Here is a 13,926-nt window from a genome sequence, read left to right as displayed (position 1 = left end):
TATTTTTACAGCCTGGGTCCTGTCTGTGAGGAAGTTGAAGATCCAGCTGCAGATCTGAGTGCTAAGGCCTAGGTTCCGGAGCTTAGGAATCAGTTTATTTGGAATGATGGTATTAAGGGCAGAGTTGTCAATGAAATGGAGCCTTTCGTATGCGTCTTTATTCTCTAGATGTTCTAAGGAGGAATGTAGGGCCAGAGAGACGGCATCTGCCGTTGACCTGTTGCTCCGGTAGGCGAATTGCAAAGCGTCGAGGTTGACTGGTAGGCTGTGGTTGATGTGTGCCATAACCAATCTCTCGAAGCACTTCATAGCAATTGATGTCAGAGCAACAGGTCGATAGTCATTCAGGCATGCCACCTTGCTCTCCTTCGGCACTGGGATTATCGTTGCCTTCTTAAAACACGAGGGGATCTTAGACTGAAGCAAGGAGCGGTTGAAGATGTCAACAAACACTCCAGCTAGCTCACTTGCACAGGCCTGGAGAACCCGTCCTGGGACGCCATCTGGGCCCGTCACCTTCCTTGGATTTATCTTCAGGAAGGCCCGTCTAACATCCTCCTCGGTGACGATGAATCTCGATGCCACCAGGTCCAGTTCATCCGGAGGGAGTGGGACGCTCCTTTTCTGTTCGAATCTTGCAAATTTGTTCGAACCTTTTTAAGGTAGTGCCTCATTTGTTGCAAGAGAATTACTCCAAAAGACCTCGAACTTTTTCAGGCATTAGTCTGGATGGCTATATTAATGCTTGAAAAAGTTCAAGGTCTTTACAGGCTACTGAACGTTAAGTCTTTAAACTTAGTGAGGAAGAAGCATGCCAAGTGTATGCAGAGATATGGCTGGAAACTTCTGACAATGAGTGTGCCAAAGTTTATGAGACTCCTTGTGATACCTGTCAATGGTGAGTTAATGGTGCTTGCCCTATTGTAACTTGCAGTTTTGAGAGTCTATGTGCCAGGTTGATCCACATTCTCCAGCAAGAAAGGAATGTTTTAAATTGATTTATATATAGTGATTTGGTTTGAATATTTTGCTCCCTCACTTGGTATATTGATTACCATCAAATATCCTACTGAGTTGATAGAAGCACTGCTTTAGAGTGATAAGAGCGAAGCAAAAGAGAACTCAAAGAGTGACTAACAGACCTGTGTAGATTCAGTTTTACTCATATAGGGAACTATTTTCATGTGGCCCTCATTTGAAAATAAGCATCGAATATATATCCAGTGAATTGAATATAAGGCCAATGTTATTGCTGAACTGTTCAAACAGCTATTAAAGTCTGAAACACACACATGCATTGTCAAACACAAAAGGTCCAGATGTGCCAGCAGAATGCACGTGAACTCTAATGACAAGGTTTCTAGCATTACACAGGTAAATTGTATCTAGGGTTGTGCATAAGAATCACTTTAGTGATTTCAATGGGGTTTCTCGAGCTTCAATTAGTTGGTAAATGGAAAGATGTTAGACTATTTAAATTAATTTACTTTAATCTTTTAAAATTATTAATCTGTATAAAATGGCTTTTATTTTTAAGGCAAGATTTTAACATTTTCAGTTTTGCTTTACATTAGGTCACGCACAGTGAGGCTGGATAGCAGCTCTGGATTATGGGATGAGGACACCAGGAAGATCTGGCCATAAGAGGAAGATTGAGGAATGGTGCCATCTTTCAAACATGTATTGAGTCGGCTGTTTCAGGTGGCCACAGGGAATCTCACAGAGGTACTCCGCAGTAGAGGAAGTTTCTCTTTCTTTGGCAACATATCTCAAATAATGCCATTAAATAAAACTGTTTATTTATTGTGTTTCTGTTTGTACAAATTAGTTGTCACATTTGTCTATATTACAACAGTTGTTGATTTTCTAACTTCACACTCTTCCCTTAGAGAATAGTGCAAAGTAATGGAGCATTTTGCAGATTGATTAACACTCCGAAAAGCTACAAAGTGAACACTACTTCCATGTTATAACTACCTCCATGCAAGACAGTAAAATTGTCAGTCCTACACAGTTACTATAACCTATAGGATGAACAGTGGAAGGGAATGGGTTTTAGTGTAAGGTATCTGACCAGCATAAGAAATGGGAGAAGGAGTTGTCTCCCTCCAGCTCTGCTCCAGCATCAATTGCAATTATGGCTAAATCCATGGCTCCTGTCTACTTTGCAGCTTAATTTCCAAATCCTCAGAGTCCCATTAAATCTAATCATTGATATCAGCCTTGAATAGAATCAACAACTCAACATCCCCATCTTTCTGAAGCAGAGGATATTGGGGGTTTTCTTAAAATCCACTAACCCATATGTGAAGAAATCACCTAAGTTTGGAGTAGCTGGCTTCTAAGGCTATGATTACTCCCCTGGTACTAACATCTCATTCTCAGTCTCAGCAGAACTTCCTTAATTTTATCTCAATTCATTTTCTTTCCTTATTGCCATTTATACTTGCATGCCTATTTTCTGTGGTTGTACACAGACTAAGACTCGATGGGGTAAATAGCTTCAGTCTGTATATCTAGATTTTCCTTTTTTTTCACTAATTGAAATATCCTGCTTTTCTGTCTTTCCTGCTAAAATGAAAATTCTCACTTTTTTTCATATTATGGCCTACTTGTCACATCAGCCTAGAATTTAAAGACCAGTTCTCCTGGTTTTCAGCCCTATTCAATCCCTACATGTTTTGGCTTGAAGATAGAATTACACCCACATAACCGAGCACAATCTCATTAATAACTTCTTAGCTCAGATGTTCTTGAAATGTTGAGAGAACATAAAAAAACTAAATAAGTACAAGTTAAATATATTTAAGTTCCACATTCTTAATTGAGCATCAAAAACAAAATGTAGCTTATTCACTGTGAGAATATTAAAATGCATTTGTTCAATATTATAAATTCACTGCATTATACTATATAGAACAATCTAAACCCAACCATAGCATGTGTTGTGTGACTGATTCAGAAATGATCCACATCACCTCAACAGAGTAGAGTAGGAATGAATTCTTATTGTTATCCACTCGTTCTTGATAGTTGGCAAGAACTCTGTTGACCAAAGTACCTACATCCATGTTCTATGACTCTATGACACTTACTTCTTTAGAAAAGTATTAGGACCCAGTGACTAGAGCATTCACTCCAGTTTTAATACCCTTCATATGAATAGCCTGGTTACATTTGTTCCTATGGTTACTTATAAGGAGTGAACACAGCTGCAAGGTGATAAAAATTTAAAATAAACCTGCAGATGTTGGAAATTTAAAATAGAAATATAAAAGGTTGGAAGTAGATTAGGCTAAGGGAAGTGAATTAGAATTAACACTACAAGGTGAAGGTGCACTATTGTTATGTCAATGTTCACTCTGTTTCTCTTGTCACAGATGCAGAATGACCTGAGGAATATTTCCAGTGTTTTCTGTTCATATGATCATTTTTCCAAGATGGCTGACATCTGTGATAACTCATGGCACTCATTTCAAAATGGATTGGTTTCTCAGGGGGTACAATATGGAGAAGGATGCTGATATTATCATACAACGTTTTTTAAAAAATGTACAGTTCATGTATGCAATTATAATAAATCATAAAGACAGAGAGAAAAAGAGGCAGCAAGTAACAGACCTTTTGGCCCACTGATTCTGTACCATCAATCACTCATTTACATTAACCTCAATTTAATTCCATTTTTTTCATTCACCCTCCAATCTCATCTACTTCCTCACCTTTTCAGCAACTCACATACACTCTAAAGGCAATTTACATAAGCAAATTAATCTACTTACCCACCCTTTTTTGATATAGGAGGGAACCAGAGCACCTAGATGAAATCCATGTGGCCACGGTTTGTAATCTTCAAGCTATTCACTCTTTAAACCTATTACCTTGATTTGGCTCTGAGCAAATATTACTGTTAAATGTCTTGAATGATTTAATGCTACTGAGTTCTTCTGATGGATGAAATAACTTTGTAGATTTTTTGTAATCTTCGGAACCACAGGCTAGGATTACTGATGATAGTTCTATGTGGCTAGTAATTTCTTCTGAACATTTGTGAAAAGAGCAGAACAAATTAGATCATAAATATATATTTTATCTTTAAAAAGCTCATCAGAGATTGACCCAGTGCAATCTGAAGAACCCTTTACAATTTGCATTTTTTAAAATTCCCCTTCCTACTAATCCCCTTCCTGGCACTTACCCTACAAGCAGAAGTGCTACACCTGCCCATTCACCTTCTCCCTCACCTCCATTCAGGGCCCTAAACAGTCCTTCCAGGTGAGGCAACAATTCACCTGCAATTCTGTTGGGGTCATCTACTGCATATGGTGCTCTTATTGCAGCCTCCTCTACAATGATGAGATCTGACATAGACTGGGAGATCACTTTGTCAAGGAACTTCTCTACATTTGCAACAAGCAATATTTCCCAGCAACCATTTTAATGCTGATCTCCATTCCCATTTCGATATGTTGGTCCAGGGCCTCCTTTATTGCCCTGAAGAGGTCACTCCAAGTTTGGAAGAGGAACACCTCGTATTAGATAAGGCATAGGAGCAGAATTAGGCCAGCTGGTCCATCAAGTCTGCTCCGCCATTCAATCATGACTGATCCTTTTTTTTTCCCTCCTCAACTCCAGTTCCCAGCTTTCTCCCTGTAACCTTTGATGTCATGTCCAATCAAGAACCTATCAATCTCTGCCTTAAATACACCCAATGGCCTGGCTTCCACAGTACACAGCTGCATGTGGCAACAAATTCAACAAATTCACCATCCTTTGGCTAAGGAAACTTCTCTACATTTCCATTTTGAAAGGGTGCCCCGCTATCCTAAGGCTGTGCCCTCTTGTCCTAGACTCTCCCTCCATGGGAAACATCCTTTCCACACCTACTCTGTCCAGGCCTTTCAACATTCGAAAGGTTTCAATGAGATCCCCACTCATCTTTCTGAATTCCAGTGAGTACAGACCCAGAACCATCAAATGTTCCTCATATGATAACCCTTTCATTCCTGGAATCATCCTTGTGAATCTCCTCTGAACCCTCTCCAAAGCCAGCACATCTTTTCTAAGATGAGGGGCCCAAAACTGTTCACTATACTTGAGGTGAGGCCTCACCAGTGCCTTATAAAGCCTCAGCATCACATCCTTGCTCTTGTATTCTAGATCTCTTAAAATGAATGCCAACATGGCATTTGCCTTCCTCACCACTGGCTCAACCTACAAGTTAACCTTTAGGGTGTTCTGCACAAGGATTCCCAAGTCCCTTTGCATCTCAGATTTTTGGATTTTGTGCCCATTTAGAAAATAGTCTATACATTACTTCCACCACCAAAGTGCATGACCATGTATCTTCCAACATTGTATTTTATTTGCCACTTTCTTGCCCATTCTCCTAAGCTGTCCAAGTCCTTCTGCATCCTATCCATTTCTGCAACACAACCTGCCTCTCCACCAATCTTCGTATCATCTGCAAATTTGGCAACAAAGATTCTATCATCTAAATATTTTATACACAGCATAAAAAGAAGTGGTCCCAACCCCAACCCCTGCAGAACACCATTAGTCACTGGCAGCCAACCAGAAAAGGATCCTTTAATTCCACTTGCTGCCTCCTACCAATCAGTCAATGCTCTAACCATGTTAGTAGCTTTCCTGTAACACCATGGGCTCTTAACTTAGAAAACAGCCTCATTGTGGCAACTTGTCAAAGGCCTTCTGAAAGTCCAAATATACAACATCAACTGTATCCCCTTTATCTATCCTACTTGTAATCTCCTCAAAGAATTCCAACAGGTTTGTCAGGCAGGATTTTCCCTGAAGGAAACCATGCTGACTATGTACGATCTTGTCCTGTGTCACCAAGTATTCCATCACCTCATCCTTAACAATTGACTCTAAATCTTCCCAACCACTAAGGTCAGGCTAACTGGTCTATAATATCCCTTCTGCTGCCTTCCTCCTTTCTTAAAGAGTGGAGTGACATTTGCAATTTTCCAGTCCTCTGGCACTATGCCAAGAGTCCAATGATATTTGAAAGATCATTTCTAATGCCACCACAATCTCTAACACTATCTCTTTCAGAACCCTAGGGTGCAGTTCATCTGGTCCGGGTGACTTATGTATCTTTAGGACTTTTAGCTTTTTGAGCACCTTCTCTCTTGTAATGGTAACTGCACCCACTTCTCTTCCTTCGCACACTACAACATCAGGCATACTGCTAGTATCTTCCACAGTGAAGAATGATGCTAAATACTCATTTAGTTCATCAGTCACCTCCTTGTCCCCAGTTATTATTTCTCCTGCCTCATTTTCTAGCAGTCCTATATCCATTCTCATTTCTCTTTTATTTTTGACATACTTGAAAAATCTTTTACTATCCACTTTGATATTAACTGCTAGCTTGCTTTCATATTTCATCTTTTCCCTTCTAATAATTTTCTTGTTGCTCTCTGTAGGTTTTTAAAATCTTCCCAATCCTCTGACTTCCCACTAATTTTTGCTTTGTTGTATGCCCTTTCTTTTGCTTTTACAATAGCTTTGACTTCCCTTGTCAGCCATGGTTGTATGATTTTACCATTTGAGTATTTCTTCATTTTTGGAATACACATGTCTTGCACCTTCCTCATTTTTCCCAGAAACGCACGCCATTGCTGCTCTGTTGACATCCCTGCCAGCAGATCCTTCCAATTTACTTTGACCAAATCCTCTCTCGTACCACTGTAATTTCCCTTACTCCACTGAAATACTGCTACATCAGATTTTACTTTCTCTCTATCAAATTTAAAGTTGAACTCAATCATATTGTGATCACTGGTTCCTAAGGGTTCTTTTATCCTTAGCTCCCTAATTGCCTCCGGTTCATTGCATAACACCCAATCCAGTATAGCTGATCCCCTAGTAGGCTCAACGACAAACTACTCTAAATCACTTGGGCATTCAACAAACTCATTCTCTTGAGATCCATTACCAACCTGATTTTTCCAATCAACCTGCATGTTAAAACCTCCCATTACTACCGTAACATTGTCATAACATTTGGGTAGCCTCCTAACTGATGACATGAACATCTATTTCTCTAACTGCTGGTAAATTTCCCTCTCCCTCTTCCCCTTCCCTCTTCTTCCATTACCCATTCTGGCTCTTCTCCTTAATTGCCTATCACCTCCTCCTGATGCACTCCTTTTTCCCTCTCTCCCACAGTCCCCTCTCCTATCAACTTTTACACCTATCATCTCCCAGCTTCTCACTTCATCACACTTCCACCATCCTCTTGGCTTCACATATCATCTTCTAGCTTGTGCTCCTTCCCCTTCCCCATTTTTTATTCTGGTTTCTTCTCCTTTCCTTTCTAGTCCTGATGAAGGGTCTCAGCCCAAAACTTGAACTCTTTATTCCTTACCATAGATGCAAGTCTGACCTGCTGAGTTCTTCCAGCATTTTGTATGTGTTACTTTGGATTTCCAGCATCTGCAGAATCCCTTGTGTTTAAGTTTTTTTAAAAACATTATGATTATGTGATTTTTGTCACAATAATTTTTCCAATATTTTTAAAAGAGTTATTGAAAAATTTTGTAAATTATATTTTAATTAAACTTGTAAGGCATTTTGTGAACTTATTTTTGTGCAGGTTGACTCTGTGGTTAAGAAAGCATACGGTGCATTGGCCTTCACCAATCATGGAATTGAGCTTAGGAGCCAAGAGATAAAGTTGCAGCTATATAGGACCCTGGTCAGAGCCCACTTGGAGTACTGTGGAGTTCTGGTCACCTCACTATAGGAAGGATGTGGAAACCATTGAGAGGGTGCAAAGGAGATAAACAAGGAAATTGCCTGGATTGGGGAGCATGCCTTATGAGAATAGTTTGAGTGAACTCGGCCTTTTCTCCTTGGAGCAATGGAGGATGAGAGGTGACCTGTTAGAGGTGTACAAGATAAGGAGAGGCATTGATTGTGTGGATTGTCAGAGGCTTTTTCCCAGGGCTGAAGTGGCTAGCATGAGAGGGTGCAGTTTTAAGGTGCTTGGAAGTAGGTACAGAGGAGATGTCAGGGTGAAGTTTTTTACGCAGAGAGTGGTGAGTGTGTGGAATGGGCTGCCAGCGACGGTGGTGGAGGTGGATATGATAGGGTCTTTTAAGAGACTCCTGGACGAGTATATGGAGCTCAGAAAAATAGAGGGCTATGGTAACCCTAGGTAATTTCTCAGGTAAGGACATGTTCGGCACAGCTTTGTGGGCCGAAGGGCCTGTATTGTGCTGTAGGTTTTCTATGTTTCAATGTTTAATCCTCATCATTAGCCCTAACCTATACTTTTCCCCCATTTGAGCCATTATGTGGCAATACCAAACGTTTGTTAAGACATTTATAATATCGTATACATACTGCAGAGTTCAGTAATGATTTGTTTCTATGTAACCATGCTGTTATATCATTGCACACATAATTACAATTTTAATGGAACAGAACAGCTGGATACGTGAAAAAAACTGTAATTCATTGCCTTATTTACCAGTGGGGTAGGGGGAGGGGAGGAGCGGGGGTGATGTGGAGAGGGGATGGCTGTTAGTCTTCCTGGCTTCAGTTTAATTACCTAATTACCTTTATGGCTAATGGTCCAGGAGGAATGGGCTTGTCACTATTTAATGACCATGGAACTTCAAATCCAGGCCACAGATTCATTACTGCACTAACTTCTTGTAGTCTAGAATGCGTATCTAATAGCAACCAATGCCTTTTGCTATCTTCTCACATGGAATCCCTTTGGGGAGTTGAGAATTTCAATCCCATAGAACCAGTAACATTTCTGTGTGGAAATTCTGTGAGGAAAGTTGCACAGAAAATATCCTCATTGTTAGCACTGCTTTCCACCCCCACAAACTTAGTCATTGTTGTTCATCTTTTTTAAATGGCAATTGGTTGTGTCAGATGCGAAAAAGATAAAGGATATTCTTAAGAAGGCCCACCAGGGTGGTTAAAGCTATTTCTTCTACTTCAGTTTAGAACAAGATTGTGCAACCACAAGGAGGAATACCACAGGTATGTCTTCAATATTCCTCTTGGCAATAATTTCTTATTCCAGAAAATATATCTCATCATTAAAAGCTTCTGTGAAGTTCAGTGAATGTATAAAACACATGTGGCAAATAGACGTCTGAAATTATTCAACAATTCGTATTTGGTGGAATGAAAGACCACAAGATAATTTAGCACAAGTTTTGTAATAATGAAACTGTGGAATTTGATATCATTATATATGTTTTTTCAGATAATTTCACTCTTTAATGTGGTAATGTTGCCATTGTGATTGAAAATTGTTGAATGTTCTACTTTGTGTAAATAGTAGAAATTTTTACTAGAATGTATCTACAGACTTTATTGTGTATAGCATTGGTTCTTAATTAATCTTTTGGACATTTACTTGTGTTCAGCATATGGATTTATTTGTTTTTTTTTGCCTGGTCAACTTGCACTACACATTTATAAAGAATTTAATTTGCTTTCAAGGTCTTTTCAGGAAAATGTGTTATGGTCAAAACAAATATCTGTTTAGTTGTACAAGTATTTGCTCAGATGCATTGCAGTTCCTAATGAGTGTTTTATTTTAAACTGAGGAATGTAATGAAATGACTGAGCACCTTTTCTTCATAGATCTTGTCTAGGTAGCTTCACTCAGGTGAGCTGGGGGGCATCATCCAGTGAACAGACCTAAGTGATCGATAAAAGAGACACAAGAGACTGCAAGTGCTGTAATCTGAAGCAAAAAAAAAAATAGATGGTGTAATCCAGCAGGTTGAGCAGTATCTGCGGAGGGAAAGAAATTATTTGTTTTGGAATTCAGAATGCAGGGTCTTGACTTGAAATGTTGATTGTGCTTGATCCACAGGGTTCCTCTAGCAGTTAGTTTTTTTAAGGGTAAAGGAGATTGAAGTCACTTTCTTTCATTGAAATAAAATCTGTAATTTCTGCACATTCCAGCAACTCTCCGAAAACAATACACGCTTTAGAGGCATAGTGTTCTTGTAATTCATTACTCAGTATATTTTATTTCCCATTTAAAATTAATCAAAATAGTTTAACCATTACAATTATTTTACACTTACCTGCTTGGCTCTTGTTGGCTGGTTGTTATTTAAAAATACTTTTTAAACTGACTAACATTGGGAGCCTGGATATTCATCTCTGCTGCTAAAAGCCTGCTACATAGTCAGTGTGCAGTTTGCAATGACAACATTGGTCATGGGTCTGCCATTGTATATTAAATATTAATCCAAGGCCTCAGCATGCTGTGGTGCACACTAAAGAAAATAGGGAGAGAGCAGAGAATGGAGATTGAAAGATTTTGAGCATATTCAGAGGAAAGAGCCTGGGTGAGGTGATGGTGGAATATCTCGCCCATAGCACTAAAAACGTAGGATCTTGCATCCAGATTTCTAAGCCACATTACCTCAATAACCTTTTCAATTTATATTTATAGTTGAAACATTTAGCCATGAATCAACAATAATGGGCCTTGATGCCTTCCCTTCTCCTGGTAAACATTATTTAATATTACTTTGTTAACTTGTTGAAGTGAATACATAATATTCCTTCCATCTCATTCTACAAATCAGAATGTTTAAACTATTACATGCATGCATTACTTAATAGTATCATTTGCACCTTTCACATGGCCAGTATATCATAAGCTAACCATATTTTCACTTTTCAAGTTTGTTTAGTGTTACAGTGGAGGTGAACATGACAACTGAATAGTCTTCACAATATAAATGATAGAAGGATAAACTTGATGAATAAAAAAGTGAGATATAAATTGCATTTTGAAAGTACTGATTAAGGAAAGAAAATTAACCAGGAAAAATGGGAAAACTTCCTGCTCTTCTGAATATAACTATTGGATGTTTTGCATCCATCTGAGCAGGAAATGGGAGGCTGAGTTGTACATTTCAACCAATAACTCAAGGCCCCTTCAATAAAACACTGGCATCGGCATCCAAAGTACATTTGCAGAATTTCCAGCAGGGATCCGTTTTTCCCCTGAGGTGAAGTGGATTGAGCACATCTGGTGAGAATGTGAGTTTCTTTGTTTTTACTGAGAGGCTTTAGAACAAATTCTTAGTTGCAGAGAAAATTTCATTTAAAATTTTTAAGGAATTAACATATACTCTTGTATAAGCTGTTAAAGTTCTTATTACTTTGGAAAGCCAGTTCCTATGAATAAGTGGCTGATTGTGGTTCCATGAGTGTATTAAACAACACTAAGGATGTGACTCAAGTGTTTTCTTCTCAGTGGAAAAGCAAAATTGATCATTCATGAATTTATACACTGTATAACTGATTTCTCCATTTACTCAAAACAAGTGGAGAGTGAATCTGTAAACTTTCTAGCTTCTTCTATCTCAAAACTGGAAAAAATAGTAACGTTGCATGTTTTAGGCAAGCATAGGGGAAGGAAAAAAAGGAAGAGGAGTAAAGATTAAATGGGAAGTTCTGTGCAGAAAAGCATAAATAATGAAAAGGTAATAATTTCACATGAAAGAGAGTAGTAAATGTAGTAAAGAAGTAAAAGGAGTAAAACATGCCTGGACAGGTTTCTTCTTTAACCCCACTGTCCTCCCAGGAAAAAGAAACAATGATATGAGTCCCTTTGTCCTTACCTTTCAGCTATCAATCTTCACACTCAGCAGATCATCCTTGATAATATCTGCCTCCTTCAATGGACCTATCTTCTCCTGTCCTACCCCTTTGGAATTTTGAGGGATCTTTTCCTACATGCCTCCCCAGTTGACTTTCATCTCCACCAACATCTATCCCCCTTCTCACAGCAGGGAAGGTGGAACTGTCATTTAACCACTTTCTTTCCCACCACCCAGTTACCCAAACATTCCTTCCAGATGAATTTACTAGTTCTTCTTCAAATTGGCCAGTCACTGTATTTGATGCCCACAGTGAGCTCTCGTTTCATTGGAAAAACTAGAGACAGATTAGTAACTACTTCGTAAAACTTCTCCATTAGACTGCAAGGATAACTCTTAAGTCCCCGTTTTCTGAAACGTTCATTCTCCATCTCACCCCCCACTCTGACATCTGGCTTTGGCCTCCTGTATTTTTCCAATGACACATATTGTAAATCAAGGACCAATATTTATCTTATCTTGTCTCTAGGCACTGTACAGCCTTTGTGGCTCAACTGTGTTCTCAGCAATTTCAGGGAATAAGCCTTTCCAGTTTACATCAGAGCTCCAATGCTGGATGTCTAAGGTGGCTAGAGAAGTATCTGAAAGGATAGAGCAGGTTGGAATTTCATGGTGGAGACCACTGACCTAGTCACCAGCTCCATTTTCATTTCCATGGATGCTGCCTAGATTTCTGATGTTTCAAGCATTTTCTGTGTTTGTATTCATATTTTCAACATCCTCAAATTTTTGGTTTTCAAAGTTTAGGCTGTTGTGATACAATACTGTTTTTCTCTCTCCACAGATGCTGCCTGACCTGCTGACTATTCTCAGCATTTTCTTCTTTTGTTTCAGATTTGCAGGTCTTTTTTCTTATTTTGGGCCTGAAGGATTGGCGAATTGTAATTGAAGTAGCAATAGCAACAGCTGTTAAAGAACAAGGGCTTAGCACTTGGAATGAGCAATTGTTGAATCCAATCAACACACATCAAAGTTGCTGGTGAACGCAGCAGGCCAGGCAGCACCTCTAGGAAGAGGTACAGTTGATGTTTCAGGCCGAGACCCTCCGTCAGGACCTGTTGTTTGTGTTGTTTGTTGAATCCAATGTTGAGTTTAGAAAGCTGCAAAATGCCTGAAAATGAAGTGCTGTTTGAGATTGTTAGGGCAGCACAGAAGGTCGTAAACTGTGAGAACAAGGTAGGAATGGAGAAAAATGCTGACAATGGGATGTCCTGGTCAAGCTTGTGAGTTGAATGGAAGGGTTTTATGATCTTCCATTACAGAAAGCAAATGCAGGGGAGGACATTGAATAATACTAAGGAAATGGTAAAATAAAAGACCAGCTTCGGTAGCTCATGGAAGGGGCCATTGGAAAGAGGGGATTGCTGGGAGCTTATGAAGAGTGGACCAGAACTACCCGGAGAGAATTATCTTTTGGAAATGTTGAAAAAAAATGTGGAAGATTTTTTGGTGGTACCATCATACTGAAATGAAACTGAAAGGTCTGAAAGTAGGTAAGTCATCTGGAGCGGATGGTCTACACTCCAGGGTTCTGATAAAAGATGGTTGAAGGGATTGGGGAGGCATTAGTAATGATCTTTCAAGAATCAATGGATTCTGGCATGGTTCTAGAAGACTGTAAAATTGAAAATGTCACTCTACAAGCAGGGAAAGAGTCAGAAAAAAGGAAGTTATAGGTCAGTTATCCAACCTCATTCCACCTCATAAGGTGGAATGATATAACCTTGTTGGAATCGATGTTGAATGTTGATTGTTAAGGATGTGGTTTCAGAGTACTTGGAAGCGCAGGATAAATTAAGCCAAAATCAGCTTAAAGGAAAGCCATGCATGACAAATCTGTTGTAATTCTTTGAAAAAATAATAAGCAGGATAGACAAAGGACAATCAGTGGATGTTGTGTACTTGGATTTTCAGAAGACCTTTGACAAGGTGCCATGCATGAGGCTGTTTAGTGAGACCCCATGGCATTACAGGAAAGATACTAGCATGGGTAGAGGATTGGCTGATCGGCAGTAGGCAAAGAATGGAAAAAAAGGGAGGCTTTTCTCGTTGGCTGCCAGTGACTAGAAGTGTTCCATAGGGGTCTGAGTTGGCTTCACTTATTTTTAATGTTGTATGTTAATGATTTGGATGATGGAACTGATGTCTTTGTGGCCAAATTTTCAGATGATACAAAGATAGGTGGAGGGGCAGGTAGTGTTGAGGAAGCAGATGGACTTAGACAGATTGGGAGAATGGG

Source organism: Mobula hypostoma, chromosome 12 (assembly GCF_963921235.1).
Source record: "Mobula hypostoma chromosome 12, sMobHyp1.1, whole genome shotgun sequence".
Lineage (NCBI taxonomy): Eukaryota > Metazoa > Chordata > Chondrichthyes > Myliobatiformes > Myliobatidae > Mobula > Mobula hypostoma.
The sequence above is the reverse complement of the archived record's forward strand: the minus strand, read 5'-3'. Positions refer to the sequence as shown.